The following is a 6640-nucleotide window of genomic DNA, read 5'->3' as shown; positions in this document are numbered from 1 at the left end:
GCCGCTGCGGGAGGGGTTGTGGCAGGGAAGGGGCGAGAGACGTGGTAATAGCTGGAGCCAGGCTGAGCGGGGAGAGCCGGCCTGGCTGCTCAGCGCCGCTGTCGTGAGGGCTTGGGGGTAGTTGGGCCCTAACTCCGGGTGGGGAAGGGTGGCCGGGGGAGCACGGAGCCCTTCGCAGAAATGAGAACTCGCTCGCTTCTAGTGGGTGTGTCAGCTGCCGGCCTGTTTGCAGAAATACGTGTGAGGCAGGTGGATGCCTTCCTTCAGAGAGACAGGAATTATTGAACATCAGTTCGTTTTCTGGCTCGGATCACAGTCATTTGTTGTGATAACTGGGCTCAATTTAAAGGTTGTTATACTAGTTTATAAAAGCTCTGTAATCATTTCACATGAATGCACGTAACAGGGTACCATCCATATTGCCAGTGAAAATCTAGCAAGAGGGAGACTGATAATTGCATGATTATGCAGAATTTTTAATGAAGTTACATTGCTGCGTAAATAGAGGCCAGCAAGTGGTTTGTCTAGCACTAAAACACAGCTGACTCGTAATAAAATATTCCATCTTGTTAATGATATGCTATCTAAACATTTCACAGATTCTTACTGTAAGGAGTTTAATCAGTATAAACTGTGGCAGGGGTTTGAATTGCCAAAATCCAAGCTGGAATCAGGCTGAGGGTATTCCATTTTAGTATTTTGTTTTTCATAGTCCCACATTGTAATTGCTTCAAGTAGTCAAACTTCAGTTTTAGATCTCATTTGAAACAGTAGCAAACTAGAGAGTAGGCTGCAGTGTCAAAAGGGGCTCTTGCATACTGACTTGCTGAGACTGATTTCACATGTGAGTAAAGCGTGCAGGGTTTTTCTGTTTCTTTTCCATGTAGGTACTGACTACCAGTTTTGATTAACTTGAGATCCAGTTGAACTGAATCACAGTAATGCCGTACAAAGCTGAGTGTCTGGAATTTCATAGCAATATTCTTAACAAGAGACGTTAATTTTATTTTATTTTTAATATGTGGCAAGGGCTACCTGTTCTTAAAGTTTGAAGTTTTGGGAAGTCTTCTGCAATACTTAATACTTCATTAATCTCACTAGGGTGTTTTTTTTTTCAGCGTAATTTTTATTTTTAATTGCCTATCACAAACACAGGTGAAATTAAGGTCATGAGAGATGGCTGAATCATGACTTCGTTGTGGAGTTCTGCACCCCAGAGGCAAGTGATTGACTCAATCCCATATAGTATTTTGGATGCATTCCTGAGATCAGCTGACTGAGCCTCAGATTAAGAGGGCAAATGTAAGGCAATGCATTTTCCTAGGAGTATGTAGCCAAACCTGAGTACAGCAATTCCAGTGTTTGTGATTTGTTTTTAGAGACTTTGGCTATATGTACTCAAGATTGGATTCATTTCTGCTCCTGCACTTGCTTTGATTTTGGTTGGGGTGGTAGAAGAAAGCTAAGCAGATACTTGTAGCCTACTAATGTCCCTTCTGAAGTACTGTGGTTTTTTTCAAGAGGAGCCTTTTTACAATATTGCAGCTTTGGGGAAGCAGGTTCTCCTTACTTTTTTTGTTTCTAGTGGAGAACTTACTGCTTCATTTCTCTGCAGTAAATGTTGAGCAGTGCTGCTAGCACTAAATAATTGTATGAAACTTGCTTCCAAATTTCCTATATAGCTGTTTAAGGAAATGCTATAGATTTTTTCAGCATCAGTGTTCTAGGTGCATATATAGCTTGGCCAAACTTACTGTCAATCTCACTATTTTTTTCTTCAGCTAGCCCAGGAAAATTAAGATCTGGGTGCTATATTTTAAAATTGAATCAGGTTATTTGCATCTACTTCAATTAATGTCTAGTAAGTAAAAATACTGTTTGCTTTGTCATAATGCAAATGTGAAAAACCTAAGCCTTCTTTATAAAAACTTCTAATTATATTAACAAAGTCCCTTTGAGAAACTACCTTCTTCAGGATTATGTTAATATGTAGTGATTGTACAGTACTTTGCATCTTTTTAGTAAAATATGCACTTTTTACCAGCATTTCTAGTCATCAGCTGTGCCTCAGGCTGGAAAGCTGAAACATGGGTTTATGACATTCTCAGACCCCTCAGTCAGTCAGCATCACAGGGACTGCTGTTTCTGACTTTCCATCCCAGACACTCCACTCTTGCAATAGCTCTTTAAAAATTAAATTCAATGCCTGATCTCGTTAGTAGACAGTAATGTAGTTATAACTTTAACCATATCCCCCTCCCTAAAATAACTTGAGGTTTTTGTAGTGTGGATCAGCTCTCCTGTGCCTCGTGATCGTTGCATTTCCTTTATGTGAGCACCGTCCCTTTTTCAGCAATTGCATAACATTCATGTGGCAACTACAGCATTGCGAAGGTTGGAAACTCATAGGAAAATACTTGTTCATTTGAATATGATTCATTGCTTGGTAAGGCTGCTGACACCATATGGCAAGACACGTCCATAGCCAAGAGCTACTAACTAGAGCTCTGGTTCTCTCCTGTGTCCCTTTGACTAAATTTTGTTTCCTAGCCCTTATCTTTACCAGGGACTCTAGGAGTTTTTGTTTTCTTTTTGCAAGCAACTGCAAAATTAACTGGGAGAGCGAAATAGAAAGCACTACTGAGGGATTTTGTTACCCTTCATGAAAAATGCCTAGCTCCTGTTAAAAAAATATTTAAAAGTGATATCTTTGTAGTTCTGTGGTATACACATGGTCATGGACAGATGTGAATCCTGTTTTGGCTGAGGAGAGCGAGCAAGGAGGGCTGAATTTCCATGGTCTGACTGCATCATCTAATCCAGAATATACCTGATGCACTCCAGAGGCCTGAGAGAGTCAGTTGTAGAACTGAGTTTTTAAGTCGGGAGTTTGTTGCATTGACAATAACTTCCTTTTTTTTGGTTGGAGAAGCAAAACAGAACACTAGAGTGGAGCAAGGTGTGAAGCATAGATCTGACCTGTTCATTTCTGAAAGATAATTTTGTGAAGTCTGTAGTAAACTTAGCAGAAATATTGGTGTTTCTTGGTAGGCTAGTTAGGGACAGTTCCCCTGGATTCATGTCTAATTGTTTGCTAAACCAGTAAGATGTGCCTGAAGAACTCAAATCCAGTATACAAATTGGTGGTAGTCTTATTCTACTCATCTGAATCAGTACAGTGTGGATATAATTATTAACTTCAGTGCTAGAGAAGAGATGACTGAATCATTTGTAAGTAATAATTTCCATTTGCCACCTGAATAATTTACACCATTCAGTTCAAGCAGGGCTTTCATGTCACTGATGTATAATGTTTGCCTTACTGCTGTTTCACCTATATTTGTAGAATTTTGTTTTAGCTTTGTTGGAGAAATAGCATTTATAGCTGGGAAGGTATCACTGAGGAAGTGGAAAGAAGGGAGGGTAAAAGTAGAGCTAGCTAAGCAGACTTCTGTTTCCAGCAGTGCTCTGCTTTTTGATTGACTTCTTAAGCTGAAGGAAACAAATATTCATCTTTGCACTTAAAACCCAGCCTGAGAATAACCTGCTTTGTTTTAGGGGAAAAAACCGTGTGTAACCCCTTGCAAACCAGTTAGTAGGTCACTTTCTGCAAGGTTTCTCCGTGTGCTGTTTGTACTCCAATACTGTGTGTGTGATGGGTGGTTATTGATGCATTCTCCAGATTTTGGACATGTAGCAGTTTGGAGATGTAAGCCTATGCAAAGCAGCCAGCCGGCCTGCAGTTAACAACCAGCTCAGGTGGATAGTACACAGATTTCCTTTGAATTATTTTTAAGATTTTACAGGGGTCCTGAACTACCACGTGGATGAGTTTTTCTGATGTTCTCGTGTCTGTTTTGATCCCAGACTGTCTATAAACTTTAAGATTTCATGACTTCACTGTCCCTGGGAAAATGAGAGATCCTAGCTGTGTTGTGCCATGGAATACTGAGGAAACTATGGGCAGTATATGGTTCATTAGTTGAAATTAGATATTAATTATACTAGAGGACCTCTACTACAGACTGTTACAATTTAAAAATGAGGCATGAATACCTGGGAAAAGATGTTAAAATAACAAGGTGTAGGTAGTTCAAGAGGTGCTCTGTATTATTGAATCTTTCTTGTTTTGTTCTTTAATCAGGATTTAGAGCAAATGCTTTTAATACCTTGAATTAATCTGTGTTTATATGCACATCACTTAGTATCTTGTTCCTATTAAAAAATAAATGGCTTTCAGTATTTGCTCTTACAGATGTCAATTTGGGAGATTCCTAGACTTGTTGCCAAAATAAAGGGCTGCACTGTAGATCATTATGTTTTGTTTCTTATGTCATATTTTATATTTTCTGCTCCTTTCCTAGTAAATACTTAAAGGGGGCTGATAAGAAAGACGGGGACAAACTTTTTAGTAGGGCCTGTTGTGAAAGGACAAAGGGTAATGGTTTTAAACTAAAAGAGGATAGATTCAGACTGGATAGAAGGAAGACATTTTTTATGACAGGGGTCGTGAAACACTGGCACAGGTTGCCCAGAGAGGTGGTGGATGCCCTGTCCCTGGAAACATTCAAGGTCAGGTTGGACGGGGCTCTGAGCAACCTAGTCTAGTTGAAGCTGTCCCTGCTTATGGCAGAGGGGTTGGACGAGATGACCTTTAAAGGTCTCTTCCCACCCAAACCATTCTATGATTCATCCACTTGACCTCTTGTGCACCAACTTGTGAATATATACACATTTGGATCCCTTGATGGGCCCTGTGTCTGATTTTTATTGCCATACCTCTGTGCCTATTTAACCTGTACATGTGTAATGTCTGAAGTTAGAACCTATTCATAAATCTGTAGTGTTATGTTTTGCCTTCCATCAGCATCTACTTCCTCACTCTTTACACTGTTGTTCCTCCACAGTTTGGTGTGTGAAGATCATGATAAAATCTTATTACCAACTGACAAAAGAACAACACTGGTAAATACTGGGCCTTGAGTACACCTGTAGATCTGTTTGTGTTTGTTCTTCTAGAGGGCCAAAAAGCTGTGAAATATCTGAAAGCTGTACTAGCAAGACATCTACTCTTACTGTGTTACTAGGTCATTTGAGAGAAACCCAAGGTCAGGAGGAATCTTGCGGAGCTCTTCTCAGGTGGATGAACTAGCTGTGAACACTTCCATAATCTCAGAGACAGTGGCTAAGAAGGGGGAAATAGGTTGCTTACAGTACTGCAATACAAAGGTTGAGACTCTTAAGCAGTATTTTCTATACTTCCTACCCTTAATGCAGCATTCTTTCCATATGTTCTTTTTACTGGAGCCTAGCTTTACTGTGTAATTTTAAAGAGCATAAAATTACAGAATTTCACAAGTGTGTATGACTTGCTTTAGCTCTGTGAGGCATAGATCTTGTGGACCTTGCAAGACCAGCTCCTAATTGAATAAACATTTATGTGAAACAGTTTACAAAGCATTCTGTATTAATTTATTTAAAAACACTCTAAGACTTCAGGTTTTAAACACTTCATAGTAGTAAACTTAGTTTGAAATACAGCACTTTCTAATTTCACTGTGGTATCTCCGTGATATTGGTAGTAGCCAGAGTGCTTGGTAAGCTTTATTCCCTGTTGAAGAGTGGGCAAGGCCAGCCTTTCCTATGTGCACCAAATGATTAAGAAGATTCTGTAGTATTTGGAAGTGTGAGTCTTGGAAGGTCTGTGACACTGTTACACCTGCTCCTTTCAAGATTATCAGTTTGTTTTGCCTGCATAAGCATGCAAACTGGTGGAATCCAAAGTTCAATTTACCATAATTTGTTATGCCTAGAGTGGCAGCCTTCGTAGATGCATGAAAAGGGATAATTTCAAACGCTAAATCATAGTGAGTGATAGCTGAGCTGATAATTCTTTTTATCTGACTTCAGTGCTACACAGCCAAGGAGTTTTAAAAGATGGGGAAGCAACATCTAATTCTGTGTTTAGAAAATCATGACAGTATGTTCTGTAAACTTTCAGAAATACCACCCCAGTTCTGCTCCTTTCTGCAGTCCCCCACATGGTAGTTTTAATAGTCCTGAAGCTGGAGCTATTATCATGGCTAATACAGCAAAGTAAGTGCAGGCAGACTTTATGAAATGCATCATCTCGTTCAGATTTCTCTCCTGAAAGGTTTTAGGTAGCTCTGGCTTGGTCTACTTGTTCTCCTCCCCCCCCCCCTTTTTGTTTTGTTTTGGTTGGTTTGTTCACTCTTTAAAAATCATTCTTCAGTCATGCAGTATATTTAACCAGCTTTTCTAATCTTAAAGGCTGCCCTTGGAGCCTTTCTACACAACTTGAAAGCTGCTTCCCAGCTTTTTTCAAATGCTAAATCTTACCCTACTCTAATTAGTTGAAAAGAAAGAGTCAAATGAATAATTAGAGACTTAAGCAAGACTTGTGTACCAGATATGTTCTGGACACGGAAATATCTCCTAGGTATCTTTCCCCTTTTTGTCTTTCTTTAAGGGAAATGTCTTTTGCAGGCAGGTGCATGCCATGCACTCAGTGGGAATAAGCTGGTTCCAATCCAAAAGCTGAGTTAGTACGGTGTTGAGCCCAAGCTAGTATATCATAAGGGATTTTTATTTCAACAGGCTGTTATACCAACCATGCTAT

The 6640-nt window shown here is 39.7% G+C and overlaps 1 protein-coding gene across 1 annotated transcript in view; it reads left to right on the top strand.

Annotated features, from left to right (window-relative positions):
- Positions 1-6640, top strand: part of LOC104832718 (ubiquitin carboxyl-terminal hydrolase 12-like) — a 30941-nt gene that overhangs the window by 365 nt on the left and 23936 nt on the right. The window lies entirely within an intron of this gene.

This window comes from Haliaeetus leucocephalus, unplaced genomic scaffold, assembly GCF_000737465.1.
Source record: "Haliaeetus leucocephalus isolate CR32 unplaced genomic scaffold, Haliaeetus_leucocephalus-4.0 Scaffold262, whole genome shotgun sequence".
Classification (NCBI taxonomy): domain Eukaryota; kingdom Metazoa; phylum Chordata; class Aves; order Accipitriformes; family Accipitridae; genus Haliaeetus; species Haliaeetus leucocephalus.
Note: the sequence above shows the minus strand (reverse complement) of the source record. Positions and strands in the feature narration are given on the sequence as shown.